A 25,010-nucleotide genomic window follows, 5' to 3' on the forward strand; every position below is an offset into this window, starting at 1 on the left:
ATCATTTTACTTCATATCTGTACAGCACCTCACACAATGGGGTTCTGGTCTCCCTTGAGGCCTATAGTTGCTGTTGTAATACAAACATTAAATATTTCTTAACATTACATGTAAGTAATGGGGAGATGTGAGGTCTGCAAGCCTCTGTCCCCAAGTCAGATCCATTTGCTCAGCTGCAACAGTATCTTTTCTCCTTCTCTTTGTTGTTTAACTTGGGCCTTGTCTTCAAGCACATGGATTTACAAGAGCTAAGGGTGTGATAGAAATATACTTTGATCTCTCAACTGCATTAGGGCTGCAGAATTTTAGTTTATCTCCAAAATCGAGTCTCCTACCCTGAGAGCCAAGCGACCGCTTTACTATGTAGAGGGAAACTGAGTCCACAAAAGGTTGACCAGCCACATTGTTAGTGAAGTTCTGTGATATACATACCCACAAGCCAGTGCTATCGGTCACAAACAGCCCCATTTTAGAAAGAGTTAATCTGTAAAATGAATGTACACTCTAGTACCTGGAATCAAAGTTCAACCTGAGAGCTGCTGCAATCTGTAAGAGTCTGTGACTCTGTAGAAAACACTCTTGCAGTTGTCCACAAGTTGCACCCCGCTGTAATATCACATTTACTCTGAAAAATAGCATGACCAAACACACAGGTCTCATCCCCTGTAAAGTAGAGGATGAGATAATGGGATTTGTTATAACATGGATTAGTGAGCCTGTCAGGGTTCCCTCCCCATTCTGAACTCTAGGGTACAGATATGGGCACCCGCATGAAAGACCCCCTAAGCTTATTTCTACCAGCTTAGGTTAAAACTTTCCCAAGGCACAAATCACTATTTGTCCTTGGACTGAAGTATGTTGCCACCACCAAGTGATTTAGACAAAGAATCAGGGAAAGGACCACTTGGAGTTCCTGTTCCCACAAAATATCTCCCCAAGCCTACACCCCCTTTCCTGGGGAGGCTTGAAAAATAAACAAGGTGAGCACAAACCAGACCCTTGGGTTTGTAGGACACTAAAAACCCAATTAGATTCTTAAAAAAAGAACTTTATTATAAAGAAAAAAAAAGTACCTCTGTAAAATCAGGATGGAAGATAATTTTACCGGACAATCTGATTCAAAACACAGAGGATTTCCCTCTAGGCAAAACTGAAAAGTTACAAAAACCAGGGATAAACCTTCCTCTAGCACAAGCTAAAACAAAAGATAAACTAATGCATTTCCTTGCTTTTTTTACAATTTTTGTAATCTAGATGCTTAGTTCAAGTAGGGCTTTGGGTGATGTATTTTCCCTGTCCTGATTCCTCGGTGACCTGGAGAGAACCAACAAAGAGAACAAAGCAAAAACCTTCCCCCACAGATTTGAAAGTATCTTCTCCCCTTATTGGTCCTTTTAGTTGGGTGCCAACCAGGTTACCTGAGCTTCTTAACCCTTTACAGGTAAGGAGGGATTTTATGATATCCTTAGCTGTATGTTTATGAGAGTGCCTATCACACTTTTATTTGAAGTCAGTTATTCATATGCAAGCCTAGATAGATCAATGGGATAGTTGTTTTGTGTTTCTGTTTCATTGTGCACAGACATACTCATAAGCTGTCTTGCTGCTTTTTTGAATTTTTCTGTATTCAGGTGGTTTATGATTTACCAACCTGCCTCTATTAGGAATGGGGATGCACGGAAGAAGCACTGATTAGAACAGAGCTACACACAGCTCAGGTGCAAGGAGCACCGCGGGGCCTGGGTCAGGGCCGGCAGGAGTTTGGAATTATATGTACAGATTTCATCAGTGTCATCAATAAACAAATAACTGGATGTCTCTAAGTATCTCCCTCTACCCACCTTGGAAAGTCAATCTCAAGTCTGTAACCTCTCTCCTGTTCTTCTGTCTGTTGATTTGTTAAGGGAAAGCCATACCTATTGAGTGTGCTTTATGCTAAGTTAATTGAGTTTAGCTGCTAGAGATGTTCCAATACTTAAGGATATGCACAATAACATGAAAGTTCATATGGTGTTTGAGTTGCTGCAGCCGGGAAGGGGAATGCTGCAGCCGGGAATTATGGGCCAGATTTTGACTCCTCTTCTCCCCTCCAGCTAACAACCCCAATGAAAGATTTATAGGTAGCGTGTATGCATGGGACTGCTTGAGGAGTACGGCATCTGAATCTGGCACTATTTTCTCCTCCTTTTAGCTCTGTGTTGTGTCTCATATTTCCCATCAGAAGAATTCCTGAAACATATCTCGATGGCCCAGATCTAGCTCTTAGGGTCATGGATTTTAAAGCCAGAAAGGACCATCATGATCTAGCGTGATCTCCTGCTAATCATAGAATCATAGAATCATAGAATATCAGGGTTGGAAGGGACCCCAGAAGGTCATCTAGTCCAACCCCCTGCTCAAAGCAGGACCAAGTCCCAGTTAAATCATCCCAGCTAGGGCTTTGTCAAGCCTGACCTTAAAAACCTCTAAGGAAGGAGATTCTACCACCTCCCTAGGTAACGCATTCCAGTGTTTCACCACCCTCTTAGTGAAAAAGTTTTTCCTAATATCCAATCTAAACCTCCCCCATTGCAACTTGAGACCATTACTCCTCGTTCTGTCATCTGCTACCATTGAGAACAGTCTAGAGCCATCCTCTTTGAAACCCCCTTTCAGGTAGTTGAAAGCAGCTATCAAATCCCCCCTCATTCTTCTCTTCTGCAGACTAAACAATCCCAGCTCCCTCAGCCTCTCCTCATAAGTCATGTGCTCTAGACCCCTAATCATTTTTGTTGCCCTTCGTTGTACTCTTTCCAATTTATCCACATCCTTCCTGTAGTGTGGGGCCCAAAACTGGACACAGTACTCCAGATGAGGCCTCACCAGTGTCGAATAGAGGGGAACGATCACGTCCCTCGATCTGCTCGCTATGCCCCTACTTATACAACCCAAAATGCCATTGGCCTTCTTGGCAACAAGGGCACACTGCTGACTCATATCCAGCTTCTCGTCCACTGTCACCCCTAGGTCCTTTTCCGCAGAACTGCTGCCGAGCCATTCGGTCCCTAGTCTGTAGCGGTGCATTGGATTCTTCCATCCTAAGTGCAGGACCCTGCATTTATCCTTATTGAACCTCATTAGATTTCTTTTGGCCCAATCCTCCAATTTGTCTAGGTCCTTCTGTATCCTATCCCTCCCCTCCAGCGTATCTACCACTCCTCCCAGTTTAGTATCATCCGCAAATTTGCTGAGAGTGCAATCCACACCATCCTCCAGATCATTTATGAAGATATTGAACAAAACGGGCCCCAGGACCGACCCCTGGGGCACTCCACTTGACACCGGCTGCCAACTAGACATGGAGCCATTGATCACTACCCGTTGAGCCCGACAATCTAGCCAGCTTTCTACCCACCTTATAGTGCATTCATCCAGCCCATACTTCCTTAACTTGCTGACAAGAATGCTGTGGGAGACCGTGTCAAAAGCTTTGCTAAAGTCAAGAAACAATACATCCACTGCTTTCCCTTCATCCACAGAACCAGTAATCTCATCATAAAAGGCGATTAGATTAGTCAGGCATGACCTTCCCTTGGTGAATCCATGCTGACTGTTCCTGATCACTTTCCTCTCCTCTAAGTGCTTCAGGATTGATTCTTTGAGGACCTGCTCCATGATTTTTCCAGGGACTGAGGTGAGGCTGACCGGCCTGTAGTTCCCAGGATCCTCCTTCTTCCCTTTTTTAAAGATGGGCACTACATTAGCCTTTTTCCAGTCATCCGGGACTTCCCCCGTTCGCCACGAGTTTTCAAAGATAATGGCCAAGGGCTCTGCAATCACAGCCGCCAATTCCTTCAGCACTCTCGGATGCAATTCGTCCGGCCCCATGGACTTGTGCACGTCCAGCTTTTCTAAATAGTCCCTAACCACCTCTATCTCTACAGAGGGCTGGCCATCTCTTCCCCATTTTGTGTTGCCCAGCACAGCAGTCTGGGAGCTGACCTTGTTAGTGAAAACAGAGGCAAAAAAAGCATTGAGTACATTAGCTTTTTCCACATCCTCTGTCACTAGCTTGCCTCCCTCATTCAGTAAGGGGCCCACACCTTCCTTGGCTTTCTTCTTGTTGCCAACATACCTGAAGAAACCCTTCTTGTTACTCTTGACATCTCTTGCTAGCTGCAGCTCCAGGTGCGATTTGGCCCTCCTGATATCTTTCCTACATGCCCGAGCAATATTTTTATACTCTTCCCTGGTCATATGTCCAAGCTTCCACTTCTTGTAAGCTTCTTTTTTATGTTTAAGATCCGCTAGGATTTCACCATTAAGCCAAGCTGGTCGCCTGCCATATTTACTATTCTTTCGACTCATCGGGATGGTTTGTCCCTGTAACCTCAACAGGGATTCCTTGAAATACAGCCAGCTCTCCTGGACTCCCTTCCCTTTCATGTTAGTCCCCCAGGGGATCCTGGCCATCTGTTCCCTGAGGGAGTCAAAGTCTGCTTTCCTGAAGTCCAGGGTCCGTATCCTGCTGCTTACCTTTCTTCCCTGCGTCAGGATCCTGAACTCAACCAACTCATGGTCACTGCCTCCCAGATTCCCATCCACTTTTGCTTCCCCCACTAATTCTACCCGGTTTGTGAGCAGCAGGTCAAGAAAAGCGCTCCCCCTAGTTGGCTCCCCTAGCACTTGCACCAGGAAATTGTCCCCTACGCTTTCCAAAAACTTCCTGGATTGTCTATGCACCGCTGTATTGCTCTCCCAGCAGATATCAGGAAAATTAAAGTCACCCATGAGAATCAGGGCATGCGATCTAGTAGCTTCCGTGAGTTGCCGGAAGAAAGCCTCATCCACCTCATCCCCCTGGTCCGGTGGTCTATAGCAGACTCCCACCATGACATCACTCTTGTTGCACACACTTCTAAACTTAATCCAGAGACACTCAGGTTTTTCCACAGTTTCGTACCGGAGCTCTGAGCAGTCATACTGCTCCCTTACATACAGTGCTACTCCCCCACCTTTTCTGCCCTGCCTGTCCTTCCTGAACAGTTTATAACCATCCATGACTGTACTCCAGTCATGTGAGTTATCCCACCAAGTCTCCGTTATTCCAATCACGTCATAATTCCTTGACATCACCAGGACCTCCAGTTCTCCCTGCTTGTTTCCAAGGCTTTGTGCATTTGTATATAAGCACTTGAGATAACCTGTTGATCGCCCCTCATTCCCAGTATGAGGCAGGAGCCCTCCCCTCACAGACCTTCCTGCCTGTGCTTCCTCCCGGTATCCCGCTTTCCCACTTACCTCAGGGCTTTGGTCTCCTTCCCCCGGTGAACCTAGTTTAAAGCCCTCCTCACTAGGTTAGCCAGCCTGCTGGCAAAGATGTTCTTCCCTCTCTTCGTAAGATGGAGCCCGTCTCTGCCCAGCACTCCTCCTTCATGGAACACCATCCCATGGTCAAAGAATCCAAAGCCTTCTCTCCGACACCACCTGCGTAGCCATTCGTTGACCTCCACGATTCGACGGTCCCTACCCAGGCCTTTTCCTTCCACGGGGAGGATGGACGAGAACACCACTTGCGCCTCCAACTCCTTTATCCTTCTTCCCAGAGCCACATAGTCCGCAGTGATCCGCTCAAGGTCATTCTTGGCAGTATCATTGGTGCCCACGTGGAGAAGCAGGAAGGGGTAGCGATCCGAGGGCTTGATGAGTCTCGGCAGTCTCTCCGTCACATCACGAATCTTAGCCCCTGGCAAGCAGCAGACTTCTCGGTTTTCCCGGTCAGGGCGGCAGATAGATGACTCAGTCCCCCGGAGGAGAGAGTCCCCGACCACCACCACCCGCCTTCTCCTCTTGGGAGTGGTGGTCGTGGAACCTCCAACCTCAGGACATCGCATCTCATGCCTCCCAACCAGCGGAGTCTCCTTCTGCTTTCTCCCCCCAGACATATCATCTGGTCCACTCTCCGCATTGGTACCTGTGGAGAGAACATGAAAGCGGTTAGTTACCTGTGTCTGTGTTACTGGAACCCGGACATTCCGCTTACCTCTTCTGGAGGTCACATGTTGCCAAGCTTCTTCACTGGCCTCTTGGCTCCTCTGTGCAACCTGCTCTATATCTTTAGAGCTTTGTGCCCCTAGAAGGCTATCCTGAGTTTGGTCCAGAAAATCCTCAGTCTCTCGTATACAACGCAGGGTCGTTACCTGTTGCTCCAGACCTTCAATCTTCTCTTCCAATATGGAGACCAGCTTGCACTTTGTACAGACAAAGTCGCTTCTGTCCTGTGGAAGAAAGACAAACATGGCACATCCAGTGCAGGTCACAACAGCTGAACCCCCCCCTTCCATATCACCTACCTACTATGAGCTTCCTCAGAGACGTTGGCAAGATGTAAGCCTCACTGGGCTCACTCCAGGCGAACTCCCAGGCAAACTCCTGCTGTGAGCTGCTCTGCTGTCCCCGCTGCTCCGCTGGTTCGCGAGGCTCCGGCTATTTTTAAACAGCCAGGCTTCCCTGACGCAAACACACAGACACCCTAATGCCCGCCCCCTGCAGGCTAGCAGCCAATCAGACACTCACTCAGGCTCCCTCCCAGCAAACACACGCTCGGATACTTCCTCAGCAAGCAAACACACACACTCGGATACTTACCAGTCCCAGGCAAACTCCTGCTGTGAGCTGCTCTGCTGTCCCCGCTGCTCCGCTGCCGCTCACAGACCACAGAACCTCACCCACGCCTGTAATAGACCCATAATCTCTGGCTGAATTACTGAAGTCCTGAAATCTTAATACACAAAAAGAAAAGGAAGACTTGTGGCACCTAAGAGTCCTCCTTTTCTTTTTGCGGATACAGATTAACACGGCTGCTACTCTGAAACCTGTTAATACACAAAGAATCTACCCTTTACTCTAGTTGAAACCATCAAATGACCCAGGCTTCGTGTTGCAGAGGAAGGCAAAAAGCCCTCAGGGTCTCTATCAATCTGACCTGGAGGAAATTCCCCCCCAAACCAAAACATGGCAATCAGTTATATCCTGAACATGTGGGCAAGATCCACCCTAGGAAAGAATACTCTGTAGTCACTCAGAGCCCTTCCCCTCTATGCTGGCCATCTGAGATATTAGCTAATAGCAGCAGCAGATGGGCCTTACACCACTGTAGGCAATCTCATCATCACATCCCCTCCATAAATTTAGGAAGCTCAGTCGTATGACAAGTTAGCCTGCTATGGTTAAGTGTCTTTCCGTAGAGCAAATGTCATTGCTGTGGCCCTCCAGAAAGACACAGTGAGATGCAGGGCTAGCATAGAATCATAGAATATCAGGGTTGGAAGGGACCTCAGGAGGTCATCTAGTCCAACTCCCTGCTCAAAGCAGGACCAGTCCCCAACTAAATCATCCCAGCTAGGGCTTTGTCAAGCCTGACCTTAAAAACTTCTAAGGAAGGAGATTCCACCACCTCCTGACATAACGCATTCCAGTGTTTCACCACCCTCCTAGTGAAAAAGTTTTTCCTAATATCCAACTTAAACCTCCCCCACTGAAACTTGAGACCATTACTCCTTGTTCTGTCATCTGCTACCACTGAGAACAGCCTAGATCCATCCTCTTTGGAACCCCCTTTCAGGTAGTTGAAAGCAGCTATCAAATCCCCCCTCATTCTTCTCTTCTGCAGACTAAACAAGCCCAGTTCCCTCAGCTTCTCCTCATAAGTCATGTGTTCCAGTCCCCTAATCATTTTTGTTGCCCTCTGCTGGACGCCTTCCAATTTTTCCACATCCTTCTTGTAGTGTGGGGCCCAAAACTGGACACAGTACTCCAGATGAGGCCTCACCAATGCCAAATAGAGGGGAACGATCACGTCCCTCGATCTGCTGGCAATGCCCCTACTTATATGGCCCAAAATGCCATTGGCCTTCTTGGCAACAAGGGCACACTGCTGACTCATATCCAGCTTCTCGTCCACTGTAACCCCAGGTCCTTTTCTGCAGAACTGCTGCCTAGCCATTCGGTCCCTAGTCTGTAGCAGTGCATGGGATTCTTCCTTCCTAAGTACAGGACTTTGCACTTTTCCTTGTTGAACCTCATCAGATTTCTTTTGGCCCAAGCCTCTAATTTATCTAGATCCCTCTGTATCCTATCCCTACCTTCCAGCATATCTATCTCTCCTCCCAGTTTAGTGCCATCTGCAAACTTGCTGAAGGTGCAATCCACGCCATTCTCCAGATCATTAATGAAGATATTGAACAAAACTGGCCTGAGGACCGACCCTTGGGGCACTCCATTCGATACCGGCTACCAACTAGACATGGAGCCATTGATCACTACCCGTTGAGCCCAACAATCTAGCCAACTTTCTATCCACCTTATATTCCATTCATCCAGCCCATACTTCTTTAACTTGCTGGCAAGAATACTGTGGGAGACCCGATGAAGTGAGCTGTAGCTCACGAAAGCTTATGCTCTAATAAATTTGTTAGTCTCTAAGGTGCCACAAGTACTCCTTTTCTTTTTGTGGGAGACCATGTCAAAAGCTTTGCTAAAGTCAAGGAACAACACGTCCACTGCTTTCCCCTCATCCACAGAGCCAGTTATCTTGTCATAGAAGGCAATTAGATTAGTCAGGCACGACTTGCCCTTGGTGAATCCATGCTGACTGTTCTTGATCACTTTCCTCTCCTCTAAGTGCTTCAGGATTGATTCCTTGAGGACCTGCTCCATGATATTTCCAGGGACTGAGGTGAGGTTGATTGGCCTGTAGTTCCCAGGACCCTCTTTCTTCCCTTTTTTAAAGATGGGCACTACATTAGCCTTTTTCCAGTCGTCCGGGACTTCCCCCGATTGCCATGAGTTTTCAAAGATAATGGCCTCTCTAGAGGCCAGTTTGTCGCATTATCACGCTCGTGGGATTCACCTTCTCCCGCACCCCAACCTTGAGGAAATGCCAAGTGTTTGAACATTACTAATGCTACAACTGCTAAGTGCAATATGTTAAATTTCCTTCCCTTCTCAGAACAAATATTAAATGTCAGGAATAATCATTCTCCCCAGGTAAGTTTTAGAATAGTTAATATGATATATATTAGCAAATGAAATTATTGTAGCCATGAGCAAAGAGCTTTATGCTACTTCCCGGGATACCAATAAGAATATGAAAAATGGAGGTTAATTCTAAATCAAGGCCAGTTGCCCTACAGCCTGGATTAAAAAAGTCTGAGCAAGCCTGAATTTGAGGTAGGACCTGAGAATCTGCTGTAGAGCTACGGTTCATTTAACATCTAGAGAATATTAGATTTAAATATAGAGCCAGATTGTCGAGTGGATGAACTGAATTATCATTGAAATTAATTTATTTCCTTATGAAGACATGCATACAAACTACCTGTAAATCTCAGCTGGCGGTAACAGTGTTTCTGTAAAGGAAGATTTGATTCCAAGCTGACTATAAGTTATATCTTTCATGTACGTCTAAAGGAATGTTGCAGGCTATAAACTGATTGTAAGATGCAAGCTCTCATGTACGTCTTAATGACTATTGCAGTAATGTTTATATCTTTCCCAAGGACAGGAGAAGACCTTCCTACCATATCACTGACTCTGGCAGCCTCACTTCCCACCAACCTATCTGACAATAAGACACCAGCATCCTTTTTAATTGGATGTCTTAAGTCTGATGCTGAAACTATTTAAAACAATTCTGGGGACAGATTGTGCTCTGTGACCCATGTGCTCCAGCAGAAGTGGGGCTGAGCCACTGCAGCAGCACCCCTGCTCCAGTGGAGTCAACCCCACAAGTCCAGGACCTCTGCTGGGGAGGGAGAGGAGATGTGGTGGTCTTGGGGATGACACATCATCCTACCCTGGCCCTGCAGACCTTGCCCAGGAAAGCTAATACAGACCTATTTCTCTGTCTCTTCTCCCAGGGGCATTCACTATCAAGGAGAGGAAATGTCCTCACAGGGAAGATGCTGCCAGGGAGCTGGTCAGCGCTGGGGAGCAGTCACAGAGCCTCCTGCAGATCCCTAATGCTTTGCCTCTGCCCCACCCTTGACAGCGCAGGAGTGGGGAATCTCCACAAGGAGATCTGACTGGGGTTTTCCATTCAGAATCTCCCCTCCTACAGCTTTCAACAGGGGACAGTCCAGCCCCAGGAGGGTTCCACAGGCAAAGCATGGGCAGAGCCTTGGGGGGAAAGAGGTGGGGTTGGGGTGGGGCCTCATCTGTCCAATTACCAGCAATTAGAAAGGTGGCCACCCTACACACACCCCAGAAAGAGGCAGACCCTGCCTTGAGAGAGCTCACAATCTACATTGTAATCCAGATCAGGATCTCAGCTCCGAATATGTGAATGTTTGTGGGTATTGACAGTATTGTGGGTCAGTGAAGAAACGGGTCCTGGGAAATTGCTCAGCTTTTGTTCTGAGATTGAGATTTAAGTACACTGTATGGGCCAGATCCTAAAGTAGGGTAGCACTATTGATGTCAATGGAGATGCCCAAGTTTTGAGAGCCTGGTTCTATAGTAACAAATTATAATATTTCAGAAACTATCAGCCCTGACCTTACTTTTAACCAATGAACAGTTCCATTGCATTCAGGGCCAATAAATTCCTCCCGTCACTGGATTGAGTGGTTTTTTTCACTGATTCCTGTAATCAGGATAGAGTAGAGTATTTCATGGAACATAGAAGGTATAAAATAGTCTGGGACCATATGTCTGCTGTTTGCACATCTGTTAAGTCATAAAACTTCCTGTAAGTTAGCACTGCAATTTAAAAAATATTTTTGAGTCCTCTTCTAGACACAGCTGGTGTTTGATTTTAATTAAATGACTCTATGACCATGGGGGTTAAAATAGAATACTATTGAGCCAACAATATCTCCTCAAACTACAGGAAAAGAGTATAAAGGATACACTTTCCAATTAATGTAGGCTATTGATTTTAATTTGTTTCCTTCTGACTTTGCTACTGGTGAAAAAGCTGGATTGCTATAACTGACTACTCGGAGACATGTAACTGGAGCACCTCAGATGCTTGACCAGAGCGATACTATCCATTGTGCAATTTAATGTAACAAAGACAATTATTTTTATCTAACTGGTTGTTCATCGACGTACAGGTCCAAAACCCATTGTAAGCCATGAAAAAGATGTCTATTAACTTTGGTGGTCTATGAAAGCTCTGACTGATTGATCATTAATTTCTATGGTTCAGCTGAATTAAAACTCAAAATGTATTCATTTATTCACCATGGACTGATGAGAATAGAAAAACCCACCAAATTTGACCTTTCCATCAAAGGTCACAATTCATTTTTATTGACTTTCAACCATTCCAAGTGCCCTTTTATGTTAGGGATAGCAATTTCCAAAGGTGATATTAATTAATTCCAAGTTGGGGGTGAGGTCTTCCATTTGGAAAAACAAAGGTTATATGAGATGGTCAGAGTTATGTTTGTTTTTAAATTTTTTGTTCTGACCAAGAACATTTCCATAAATATGATTATCAAATACACACTACATACAATAATTAATACAGTATTAACAGTGCCATATGAGATTAATTTGTCCAACAGCAGTGGTAAACTGGCTTGCGGAGCGAGGAGGTGGTGCATATTCATGCGCGGATACTAGAAACCTAGTGGAAAAACATGGTGGGCCAGGTTTTGATTCTCATTCTGAATATCATTTTGCTCTGCAAATAAGCCCATTGACTTCACTGGTATTCCATGTGGCTGAAAGTACTCTTTAACAGTTGTACGATATTGCAGCTTGTCCCCATGTAAGTAAGCTCCATCAAGGCAATCCCAGTATAGTTCTTCCCCAAGTGTGATTTCAGTATAACCTGCCCACCAGTTTGACAGTGTTCTAGTGCACGCCAGAATTGCTTCTTTCCATTTTTACCATACATTATGGGTGGAAAAAATTGCATTGTTACTGGAAATCTGCAAATTTAGGAATAAGAAATTAATGGTTTAGGTGAAAGGATCCCTTTTATTCTCCACAGGTGGCTCTCTACAATTAGAATAATCTAAGTAAATAATGTTACAGCTTTGAAAAAGCCAGAGCTCGCTGTAAATGAACCTTTGTGCTCCAGCTGCTGATGTCAATAGCCCTATTTGCCTGGAAGGCAAACGTCTGTCATCTCATACTATATAATTTGCAACTATTATTGTACATGATGTAAATAATTTTTAAGTATGTAAGGCTCAAATCTTGCGGATGATAATTTCATACTGTTCCTGTTTAGGGAACATTGCCTATTCTAGGAACAGCGAGAGAAATCTTCCATAGTTTGTGTACATAGTGTATCAGGTTTTCTGATTATACTCTGCTGTTCACAGGCCTGAAAAATTTAATTTTAAGAAGCACAAATGGGCGAAAACACACTATTTCTCTGCTGATTTTTTTTAAACCCTGCTTGCCAAAAATATTCTCTCAAGTATTTTAATCCTATAGAGCATGAAGAATTTATGTTAAAGAGTATTTACTAGAGAGCCCTAGAGCATTGCCAATGTAGTGCTCTATATAGGACGGCAAGAGCTAAACATTTTATTTAAATATTGATGGTGGGAAGGCGGGAGGAAGTTTAGTCGGTATTTGGTATTTGACTTTCTTCCTCCAAAGTGCTTGTTTATGAGTTTAATATAGGTCACTTTGGACGTTGCTTTCTGGTTGTCTGAGCTGAATACAGCTGTTTCTTCATTAGGAAGACCTCCATGTACCAGGGTGTAGCGATGAGGCGACTCACCCCTGCGGCGCCTCCTGTTGGTTATCTGGGAATTAGCTCTTTTTTACCAGTTCCAGAGCACCCTCTGCTGGTGTCTTGCTGTCGCTGGCCCCCCATGTCCCTCCTGGACCCCGGTGCCCTTTTACCTGGGGTGCTGCCCCTCCAGGCAATACCCCAAAGATCTGGATCTCCCCTCCCCGGGGAAACCCCAGCCTCTATCCCCACCTTGCCTCAGTCTATGGGATACTGCCAGTCACCATCTAGCCCCCTTTCACTGGGGCTGACTGCAGTCTGTATAAGCCAGTCACATAGGCAAGGGAGGTTTTGACCTGCTGCCTTTCCCTGCAACCCAGTATCTCCAGGGCCTTGTAGAAGGCTCTGCAGTCTGGGGAGTTGCCGGCCTGGAGCTCCCTCAGCTCCTCTCACCTTTCCCCAGCCCTGCTTTACTCCAGTACCCTTAGGCTTCCCAGGCAGCCAGGTCCATCCCCTTCCTCAGCTAGAGGGAGACTGTTTGCTCCTGGCCCACTGTCCTCTTATAAGGGCCAGCTGAGCCCTGATTGGGATGTGGCCACAGCTGAGGCTGCTTGGCCAGTCAGCTTTTCCCCAGCAGCAGCCCTCTCCTGGGCTGCTTTTAACCCTTTTCTCCATGAGTGGGGCAATCGCCCCACTACCCAGGGATATAGGATGGAGACAATAGAAACTCAATGACTGTAAAATGGAGAGAGAGGAAGGAAGTGTGTCCTTCACAGGGAGGAAGCCCAACTGCAAACAGGAAGCACTCTGTCAGGTTTTTCACACATTAAAAAAAAATCCCAAAGAGCTCGTTTTTGATCTAATGTGGAATGAAAACAAATGTTGAAACCTCAACGTTTTTTTGTGAAACGAAATTCTTGTTTTCCGGCCAGCCTTAATGAGCATTGGCAAGGAAAAGCTGCACTGGCAACTGGAGTGTACTGTTGGACTACAGCTTTGCCAGAGAAGCTGGATAATGCCTGCTGAGTATGCATTTAAACCATAGAGGAAAATCTTTGAGCCGAGACCGTGTCAGATAATTCACATACTTTGAATATGCCACTGTACAGAGCAGGCCTTTTCATGATTCCAGAAGAGTGTAGTTCCCCATGAGCTGTAACTCATGCTTTGTAGTAACTAAGACAATGTGGAAATAATGCAGTAGCAAAGTGACAGAACAGTTCCACTGGCTCTCCTCTGTTAAGTGCTGTATAGCACTTACTCCCAAAGGACCACACTTTATTGGATACAAATGTCTTGCAAATTTTTCAGTGTTTCTATCAGATCTGGGGACATTTTTTCAGACACTGTCAAAAGCTTCCATTTGCATCACCTCTTACTTAGATGCTGTGTTTTGCTGCATATCGATGTGTTGACAAGATATTGTTGTTTAGCAGTCTCTTGGTGACATTCAGTTCTGCTTTCCATACGACACCTACTCTAATTCTTACACAGATTCTTCATTTATCAGATCTGTAGCACTGGTTGGCATGCAGCACTGGCCCAAACCCCAGTTCTTATGTTTTAAATCCCATTGGATTTCCTTAGTGACTGCAGCTCAACCAGCAAATAAGTTGCTACTTCCACTACGTACATAAATTCCACTTTGTTTGCTACTTCACTATTTTTCTGCACTTGCCAATAACTGATCTCTATGGGGTGTGTGTATGTCTGTCTATTAGTCCTTATTTACTGTGGAGATAAATATGGTCCTTCTATACACCTGAAAGGACTAAGATAAGATGAAATTCTGAACTCCAGACACAGTTCTAAACTAATCTGATTCCTAAGTATTTACCTTTCCAAGTATCTTGAGTCATGATGCAGGTCATGTATTATGTTGACCAGTTGGAAAGACTGCTCAAAGAAATTTTACAGAGACATTTCATATAACCAATTACAATTTATCTTGAAACTTTTGTAGATAATCAAATTACTTGTTAAGACAAAAATAATAAATTTTAAATCACATTTCAGCTGAGGAGCAATGCGGTCAATTCTCAGTATTGTTTGATTTCAAGGAAAAAGGGGAAACGCTTCTTAAAGCAAATATTACACAGGAAACATCAGAAAAGGCAAAATAGTGTGAGTTCTTCCCCAGTTCAGCCAGCAGATGTCACTTTTGGTTATCATTGACAATACATGATGCGAGCACTGCAGTCCAACTGCTGTAGGTTCACAGCTATTGATTGGTTCAGAAGAATCACAGCGAAAAGAAGGGACAGAAATAAGTAAAGGGGATGCAGAGAATAAGGTGATCCTTTGGATGAAATGTGGGGCATTTCCTATGACTGCTCAATTTTATGTTAATAGAATTGTTGACTGAGACACCAGTTTATTGGTTTGGCGCAAGAGCTTGCTATATTTGCAACTGGTGAATGTTAAATCATTTGAAAAGAGCAAATATCTCTTTTCAATCTTCTTTAATCCATTTTCAAAATGAGTCTTTTTACCTGTTTGTTCAGAGATTCCAAAATGATCCTTTCTACACAAAGTGCAAAGCCATTATGTATTATTTATATTGCGGTAGCATCTGGGAGCCCTCGTCACAGACCAGGACTGTCTTGGGTGAGGCACTGTATGAACACAGAGCAAAAAGTCTCTCCCTTGGAGAGTTTACGATTTAAGTATAAGAGAAGAGACGACAGGTGGAGACAAAAAGGAGGAGCACAATGAAATAATGAGACAGTGCTGGTCACCATGGAAGGCTGTGGTCCTAGCACACCAGCAGCCTACCCGTTGCAAGTGTGTTTGTTTTGTAGGCATCGCAGTAAAGGAGAGTTTAAAGGAGGGATCTGAAAGAGGACAATGAGCTGAGTTTGAGGATGTTTACAGGGAGCTCCTTCCAAGCATGAAGACAGCATGGGAGAAAGCACAAAGGTGCTTCTTTGAAAATCTAACAAGCATGCAATGAAGGTTGTCATCGTGGGCCAATCAGAGAGGTGAGCTGATATCTAGATAGTGAAAGAGAGATGATTGGGTGAGGAATGGGCCATAAAGAACCTTGAAAGTGAAAACAAGTAGCTTATGCTTGATGTGGCAGAGAAAGGGGAGCCTGTGGAGGGATGCAAAGAGGGGTGACATGGTCAAACTGACCTGATAAGCTAGGAAAATTAACTTTATGGTAGCATGCCAGAGAAAAGGATGTCACAGTAATTGAGATCATGAGACCCTGGAGTTTTAGCTGTGTGACTGGATAGGAAGGCTGTATCTTAGAGGTGTGTTCAGAAAGAACCTGCCAGATTTAGCCATCACCTGGATGGTAGGATCTAGGGAGAGGTCTGAGATGAAGATCACACCCAGTTACAAGCCTGAGAGACAGGTGTGATGGGGGTGGTGTCTACAATTATCGAGAAAGGCGGGAGCATGGAGGCCTTCGGAGGAAGAGTAAGAGTTCTGCTTTAGCCATGTTGAGCTTGAGGGCATGACAATACATCCAGGAGAAGATGTTAGAGGCCATGTCTACATTTGATCTGGAAGGTGTAGTTCCATCTTGAGTAGACATACCTGATCTGTGATCGAACCCATGTGCTAAAAATAGAAGGGTAGCTGCAGCAGTGGGAGGGGCCAGCCATACCAGGTGCAATCCCATTTGAGACCCTAGGCACATATTTGGGGTGGGTAGCCCTTCCTGCCATTTGCATCACCATAGCTGCACTTCTATTTTTAGCATTCTAGCTTGATCAAAGCTAGTGAAGGCATGTGTACTCAAGCTGGAAATTGCACCTTCCAGCAAGAATATATACCCAGAGAGACTGGCTAAGATTTTAGTGTGGACTGAAGGCCCACGTCTTCAGTACAGAGGTAAATCTCTGTGTCACTGTCACAGAGATGGTAGTTGAATTTGTTAATGAAATTATCCAGAGACAAGGCATAGAAGGAGAAGAGAAGGGGACCAAGGGCAGAGCCCTCTGGTACCCCACCCCTGAATGTTTGAGCATGTATGAGGAGGATTCTCTGAATCAGTGGTTCTCACCCTGGGGTACACAGAGGTCTTCCAGGGGGTCCATCAACTCATCTAAATATTTGCCTAATTTTATAACAGGCTACATAAAAAGCACTAGTAAAGTCAGTACAAATTAAATTTCATACAGACAACGACTTGTTTATACTGCTTTATATGCTATACTCTGAAACGTAACTACAATATTTATATTCCAATTGATTGATTTTATAGTTATATGGTAAAAATGAGAAAGTCAGCAATTTTTCAGTAATAGTGTGCTGTGACACTTTTGTATTTTTATGTCTGATTTTGTAAGCAAGTAGTTTTGAAGTGAAGGGAAACTTGGGGGTATGCAAGACAAATCAGAGTCTTGAAAGGGGTCCAGTAGTCTGGAAATTTTGAGAGCCACTTCTCTGAATGACACTCTGAAGGAATGATTAGAGAGGTGAGAGAAGAACCATGAAAGGACAGAATCATGGGAGCCAAGGGAAGACAAGTTCTCGAGAAGAGGAGTTTGGTCAACAGTGTCAAAGACAGCTGATAGATTGAGGAGGATGAAGCACTGGTTCTGAGCTTTGGCTAGGAAAAGGTCCTTAGAGATGTTGGCAAGAGCAGTTTCAGTGAAATGCAAGGGGTGGAAGCAGGATTGGAGAGGGTCTAGCATGGAATTGGAAGTGAGGCACTCGAGACAGACATTGTAGACAACCCATTCAGTGAAACAGAAAAGGGAGATGTGTGGTAGTTGGAGACACAAATGCAGTCAAGGAGGGAAGAAATTAAAGCATGTTTGCATTGTGAGGGGAAAGAACCAGAGGACAGTGAAAAGGAGAAGAGTAAGGGAGCGGGTGAGAGGGGGCAGGATGGGAGGAGGTCCATTGGATGGGTTACAGAAGGAGAGCAGATGATAACCATCTGAGTCCATGCCAGGGGAGAATAAAGAAAGAATTGTAGGAGGATATGGGGAAAGGGGACAAAAAGGTGAGGCAGGGGGAGGGAGTCAAAAATGCAAAAAGGTCACTGGGATCATGTGCAATGGAGTCAATGAGGGTGGAGAAGCAGAATTGCTTGGCCGTGAAGATGGCAAAATGGAATGAGGAGAGAATGAATTTGTACCGGAGGAAGTCAGTCTGGTCCTGGGATTCCTGCCAGGAATACTCCATGATGCACAAGCAGGAGCGGAGGAAGCATCTGTTGTGGGTGCTCCAGGCTGTGGGATTGGCAGAGATCTTACCATGGGAGAGAGAGGGAGAAGAGTCAAGCATAAAGGAGAGTGAAGCCTGGAGAGAATCAACCACCCTGTGAATGGAAGGAAGGGAGGAGATGGCAAAGAGGAGAGGGCTGAGAGCAGACTAGAAGTCATCAGCACTGATGGAGTGGAAGTCACAGACAGACCGAGTGACAGGGTGTGCAGTCTGACAGGTGATGCAGAAAATCAGCCGATGATCAGAGACAAGGGTTCAGCAACAGAGAGAGCAGTGCTTGGTGTAGAGCAAGTCAAGTGAATGACCCTTTTGGGGAGTAGAAGGGTTGAACCCAGATTGTCGGTCGAATGAAGAGGTGAGGCGGGTGAGTAGGGGTAGGAATGGTCACTGAGGAGGAGTGTGGGAACTTGTGAGGAGAGGGGGAGAGAGAGCCTGGAGTTGAAGCCAGAGGAAAGCTTTTGGTGAGGAGCTGGGTGAACAGTAGACGCCAGCAACATGGAGAAGGAGAGGAGAGAAGAATGTGATGAAGGTCGGCTTGAAAGAGGAGAAAGAGTGGAAAGGGGGAGGAAAAGCCCAACAGCCCCACGATGGTCTGACCCAGGGTAGGGAGAGTGAGAGAAGGAGAAGCTCTGTATGAATGGGCGGCTGTGTCAGATGAGAGAGAGGCCACGAGCTGGAGGAGCAAGATATAAAGAGGTGGTGGGTGGCTGGGATTGTTTGGAGATGGAGTGGACATTCTAGGAACAGCAAAAGAAGGGAGAATGAAAGAGGAGGGATAGGCATGAGGTTAGGAACAGTGGCACAGGGATGGGTGGGAGTGGAGTGGGGACCGGGTTTGGGACAGATGTAACCAGAGGAGGAGGAGGATGTGGATGTGGGACCTGGAATTGTGCTGGTGAGGGGAGATCAGAATCGAGAGGGGAAGACACACGTTTCCTTTCACATATGCACATAAAGAATATAAAGTGCCTTCTGTTTTTATTGGAAATCCTTCAAAAATATGTGTATTGTGTGATAAAATACAGGTGTAGCATCTTTCATACACAGTATCTTACAGTGTTCTATTTGGTTAAATATATTGTATCATTTAGGATTTATAATCCATGTGCATTTCAGGAGAGGTATGCAGCTACATTTTCCAAAGGGAAGAATTGTAAATCTATGAATTTTTAAAACTATGTTTATAGCTTCTTTTTTTAAAGTGCAAGACACCCTGATCATCTTTGTACTGAACTGCTGATCATGTTAGGTTAAAACTGTGAATGTCCCCCCAAAAGGAAGCAGAGATGCTGCACTCACAAATTAATTCCAAACAAATTAGCAGAAATAGATATGAAAGTGGGGGAGGACATAAACAGACAAAGGAGTTAAATATCAATCTCCATATCTACTAAAGATTTCACTGTTAGAGGTATCCTGCATGCAAACATACTACTGTTTGTCTGTGCATGACAAGCTAAAATAAACACTAAGATGGAACTTTGAAACTCCATCTGTAGTCTGCCTGTTTAATTAGGGAGAAAATGTAGTTGAGCTTAAAAACATAAGAATGACCATGCTGGGTCAGACCAAAGGTCCATCTAGCCCAGTATCCTGTCCACAGACAGTGGTCAATGTCAGGTGCCCCAGAGGGAATGAACAGAACTGGTAATCAACAAATGATCCATCCCCTGTCTCCTATTCCCAGCTTCTGGCAAACAGAGGCTAGGGACACCATCCCTGCCCTCCCTGGCTAATAGCCATTGATGGACATATCTTCATGAACTTATCTAGTTCTTTTTTGAACCCTGTTCTAGTCTTGGCCTTCACAACATCCTCTGACAAGGAGTTCCACAGGTTGACTGGGTGTTGTGTGAAAAAATACTTCCTTTTGTTTGTTTTAAACCTGCTGCCTATTAATTTCATTTGGTGATCCCTAGTTCATGTGTTACGAGAAGGAGTAAATAACAAGTCCTTATTTACTTTCTCCACACCAGTCATGATTTTGTAGACCTCTATCATATCCCCCCCGTAGACGTCTCTTTTCCAAGCTGAAAAGTCCCAATCTTATTAGTTTCTCCTCATACAGCAGCCTAATAATTTTTGTCACCCTTTTTTTGAACCTTTTCCAAGTCCAGTAGATCTTTTTTGAGATGGGGTGACCACATCTGCATGCAGTATTCAAGATGTGGGCATACCATGGATTTATATAGAGGCAACGTGGTATTTTCTTTCTTATTATCTATCCCTTTCTTAATGATGCCCAACATTCTGTTCGCTTTTTTGACTGCCGTGGCACATAGAATCATAGAATCATAGAATATCAGGGTTGGAAGGGACCCCAGAAGGTCATCTAGTCCAACCCCCTGCTCAAAGCAGGACCAAGTCCCAGTTAAATCATCCTAGCCAGGGCTTTGTCAAGCCTGACCTTAAAAACCTCTAAGGAAGGAGATTCTACCACCTCCCTAGGTAACGCATTCCAGTGTTTCACCACCCTCTTAGTGAAAAAGTTTTTCCTAATATCCAATCTAAACCTCCCCCATTGCAACTTGAGACCATTACTCCTCGTTCTGTCATCTGCTACCATTGAGAACAGTCTAGAGCCATCCTCTTTGAAACCCCCTTTCAGGTAGTTGAAAGCAGCTATCAAATCCCCCCTCATTCTTCTCTTCTGCAGACTAAACAATCCCAGCTCCCTCAGCCTCTCCTCATAAGTCATGTGCTCTAGACCCCTAATCATTTTTGTTGCCCTTCGCTGTACTCTTTCCAATTTATCCACATCCTTCTTGTAGTGTGGGGCCCAAAACTGGACACAGTACTCCAGATGAGGCCTCACCAGTGTCGAATAGAGGGGAACGATCACGTCCCTCGATCTGCTCGCTATGCCCCTACTTATACATCCCAAAATGCCATTGGCCTTCTTGGCAACAAGGGCACACTGCTGACTCATATCCAGCTTCTCGTCCACTGTCACCCCTAGGTCCTTTTCCGCAGAACTGCTGCCGAGCCATTCGGTCCCTAGTCTGTAGCGGTGCATTGGATTCTTCCATCCTAAGTGCAGGACCCTGCACTTATCCTTATTGAACCTCATTAGATTTCTTTTGGCCCAATCCTCCAATTTGTCTAGGTCCTTCTGTATCCTATCCCTCCCCTCCAGCGTATCTACCACTCCTCCCAGTTTAGTATCATCCGCAAATTTGCTGAGAGTGCAATCCACACCATCCTCCAGATCATTTATGAAGATATTGAACAAAACGGGCCCCAGGACCGACCCCTGGGGCACTCCACTTGACACCGGCTGCCAACTAGACATGGAGCCATTGATCACTACTCGTTGAGCCCGACAATCTAGCCAGCTTTCTACCCACCTTATAGTGCATTCATCCGGCCCATACTTCCTTAACTTGCTGACAAGAATGCTGTGGGAGACCGTGTCAAAAGCTTTGCTAAAGTCAAGAAACAATACATCCACTGCTTTCCCTTCATCCACAGAACCAGTAATCTCATCATAAAAGGCGATTAGATTGAGTGGATGTTTTCAGAGAACTATCCACAATGACTCCAAGCTCTCTTTCTTGAGTGGTAACGGTTAATTTAGCGTTTTATATGTATAGTTGGGATGATGTTTTCCAATGTAGAAAAGTAGTACTTGTGGCACCTTAGAGACTAAGGTGTCACGAGTACTCCTTTTCTTTTTTGCGAATACAACTAACACGGCTGCTACTCTGAAACCTGTTTTCCAATGTGCATTACTTTACATTTATCAGCATTGAATTTCATCTGCCATTTTGTTGCCCAGTTTTGAGAGATCCCTCTGTAGCTCTTCTCAATCTGCCTGGGACTTAACTATCTAGAGTAGTTTTGTATCATCTGCAAATTTTGCCACCTCACTGTTTACCCCTTTTTCCAGATCATTTATTCATATGTTGAATAGAACTGGACCCTAACTATTTACCTCTCTCCATTCTGAAAACTGATCATTTATTCCTACTCTCTGTTTCCTATCTTTTAGCTAGTTACCAGTCTATGAGAGAACCTTCTCTCTTATCCCATGACAGCTTACTTTGCTTAAGAGCCTTTGGTGAGGGACCTTGTCAAAGACTTTCTGAAAATCTTTGCCATAGCTTGAAATCGAAGGATAGTGTTTGCACCCATATAATTTAAATATACAATACACATTATGCCATATGGTAAGTTTCCTGGAACATAATTTCTTATGCTACACCAGACCCTCGCTAGAACGCATGTCAATATAGCACGAATTCGCATATAACGCGGTCGCAGCCATGGATCCCAAATTTAATTACTTTAATTGCAATTCATTTTAATGTAGTAATACACATGGATCCCAAATCCTGCATTCTAGCAAGGATCCGGTGTACTTGGAAACTATACATGGACAACTTAGACAAAATGTAGTTCTCCCGTGTACATTGTTTTAGTTTCTGAAGCTGTAAGGCAGGGGTTCTCAAATTGGCGGTCGGGATCCCTCAGGTGGTCGTGAGGTTATTACATGGGGGGGAGGTCATGAGCTGTCAGCTTCCACCTCAAACCCTTTGTCTCCAGCATTTATAATTATGTTAAATATATAAAAAAAGTGTTTTTAATTTATTGGGGGGGGTTGCACTCAGAGGCTTGCTATGTGAAAGGGGTCACCAGTACAAAAGTTAGAGAACCACTGCTTTAAGGGATGAAAATCAGTATCATATGTGAAAAATCAAGCAAAGCTCTTTTACAAACAACAGGAGTTGGATGACTAGATCCCCATTCAAGAAATATTTCCACATGTGCTTCACTCCATCTGTATTTAGGACACCACCTAAACATATGCTGAAGTCTCATTGACTGCCATGGGACTTCAGCATGTGTTTCAAGTTAAGTACATTGAATGTTTTTTCTGGATTGGGGCCATAGTATTCTCCTCCCGCAATACCTTGCTGAAAATATACCACTTGGTAGCTTATTCACCAGCATTTTAGAATGTACCATGAAGAGGAATCAAAGTGATGTATGGAAGTAGCTGCACAAGAGATGGGCTAATGAACACATAAACACAGTATGGAATAATAGGGGCTTGTACAATAGTGGGGTAGTGTGTCGTGTGGATTTGTCAGTAACATTTAGGAACTAGAAATGGGAAGAGTTCTGTTTCTTTCTTTGTCTGCTCCACTCTTGCATTCTTTACAAAATAGGTGATGCAGAAAACTACGTTCCAGAACTCGACGATTCATATCCATCAGAAAATGATAATGTTTTAACACCATCTGCCATAACATTTTCTTTAATACTGTTGAGCTGATTTCCTCTTCTGCATGCTGTCAGAAAAGTGTGTGTGTGCATTGTTCAGAAATGTAGATGAACACAGCAAGAAGATTTTGAGGCCTAGTGCCATTTGCAAAAAAGCTCTGTCACTTCTCCGTCATTTGTGGGTTCTTGTGGGAGTATTGCAGATTGTTTTTCTGTACCGGAGGATTTCCATTGAACAGCATCATCGGTGTGCAGGGCTCCAATACTACAGTGTAGGGTTTGCTTGTGTGTGTGATACTGGGTGCGTTGAGTGCCCCTTCTCCCATTGACATTAGAGGGAACTCAGAAGACTCAGCTCCTTGAGATCCATGCCCTATAATTGCAAAGGGGCGGGGGGAAGGGAGAGAGCTCATATTCTGATGGCTGGGTGGCTCATCAGCACATTAGGAGAGCCTGAGCTGCTTCAAGTTTACCTTGGCTTAGGGAAGTGAATTGAGAGCACTGGAACTGCTCCCGACATAAAGGAAGCCCACCTCCATGCAGCAGCTGGCCTGGAGAGAGGTTTCAGGTAGGGAAAGAAGGCAATGTTAACTGATCCCGCCGCACTCCCCCAAGGATTCTTTCTAAAGCTTGCCTGAAAATGTGCAATGGAAAATCAAGGTGCTATGTGATAAGGGCCGTGTTAGGCTATTCATTTCCGGGTGAAAAGGGCCTATGCAAAGCACGTTAAAGTGCATGGAAAGATTTCGATTAACAACAGTGGGCTTTGGATCATGCCTGTGGTGCCCTTCTCATATGGATGATATGGCCTAGGCCCATGGTTTTCAAAAGTAGCTAGTGATTTTTGGGCACCTCCATATTTGGATGACTGAAAGGGGGACTGAGTGTTAGAATGTATTACATTGTCATCCTATGAAAATCAGTCTCAAGCTAGCCACCTACAGATTAAGGTACCCCAAATTACTAGCCACTTTTGAAAATCTTGACCCAGGCAGCCATGACAGCCAAGGAACTCTCATTTGTTTGATTTAGATAGAAGACGCTTTGGCTATCCTCTTAGAATTTCCCTTTTCACGAACAGAACCATTAAAGAATGAATGCTTCCTGAAAAACAAAGTCCTTTGCTCACCATTAATGAACTAGAAATATTAAATTCTCAGGTTCATGTTTCTTGAGATCTAATACTACATTCCTTCAAATTTCTATTCTAGCTTTTCTGAGAGATAAATACATTACAACCGTTTCATTTCAACCATCCTGCAATGATAGTGAGTGAGTAGGCATCTTCTTTAACACTTTCAACATTGATAGTTATTTCCCTGGAGGGGAGTTCTATTTGTGTATATAGGCTTTTGAACTTGCTGCTGAGATGCTGCTGATGAGATACCAGCAATGCCCCATGAAAACCCTCTTAACTCCTTCTTGAAATGAAGAAGAGAAGGGGCAAAGACTGTATTCACCAATAATGATGTGTGGCTCTCTGCACTAGGACAACTCACCTGTGGAAAGTGACAGATTGCAGAAAGGCTGTCTAGGCCTGAGAACCACTTCCAGGTTTAAATAATTGTGGGGATGTCATGAGCTAGAGCTAAGAAGGGACTGCCTTTTCTTTCCAGAACATTACATCTGAATCCAAGGGACTGTAAGCCAATGAGCATGTGTTTTTTTTAACCTGAGTATCTGCTCCAGCTAAAGGTTTGAGTAGTTGTCTGTGTACCGCTAACGATGACTATAGCCCTTATGGGACACACGTTGGTGAAGCAATATTAGCAAACACATCCGAATGTGTATTTTCTTTGATGCGGTAGCTCTGGACAGAAGCTGAAAAATCCACAGCCTCCTTTAGCTGTGTGGGAGGCCACGGAATGCGACCATTCTGCTTCTCTATCCATCCCTGTATGTTATACAGGTCATCCCA

The 25,010-nt window shown here is 44.6% G+C and overlaps 1 protein-coding gene across 3 annotated transcripts in view; it reads left to right on the top strand.

Moving 5' to 3' along the window:
• Positions 1–25,010, top strand: part of MDGA2 (MAM domain containing glycosylphosphatidylinositol anchor 2) — a 660,176-nt gene that overhangs the window by 535,052 nt on the left and 100,114 nt on the right. The gene's annotated exons all lie outside the window — the stretch shown is intronic.

The sequence above is a fragment of the Dermochelys coriacea genome, chromosome 6 (assembly GCF_009764565.3).
Source record: "Dermochelys coriacea isolate rDerCor1 chromosome 6, rDerCor1.pri.v4, whole genome shotgun sequence".
In the NCBI taxonomy this organism is placed as follows: Eukaryota; Metazoa; Chordata; order Testudines; family Dermochelyidae; genus Dermochelys; species Dermochelys coriacea.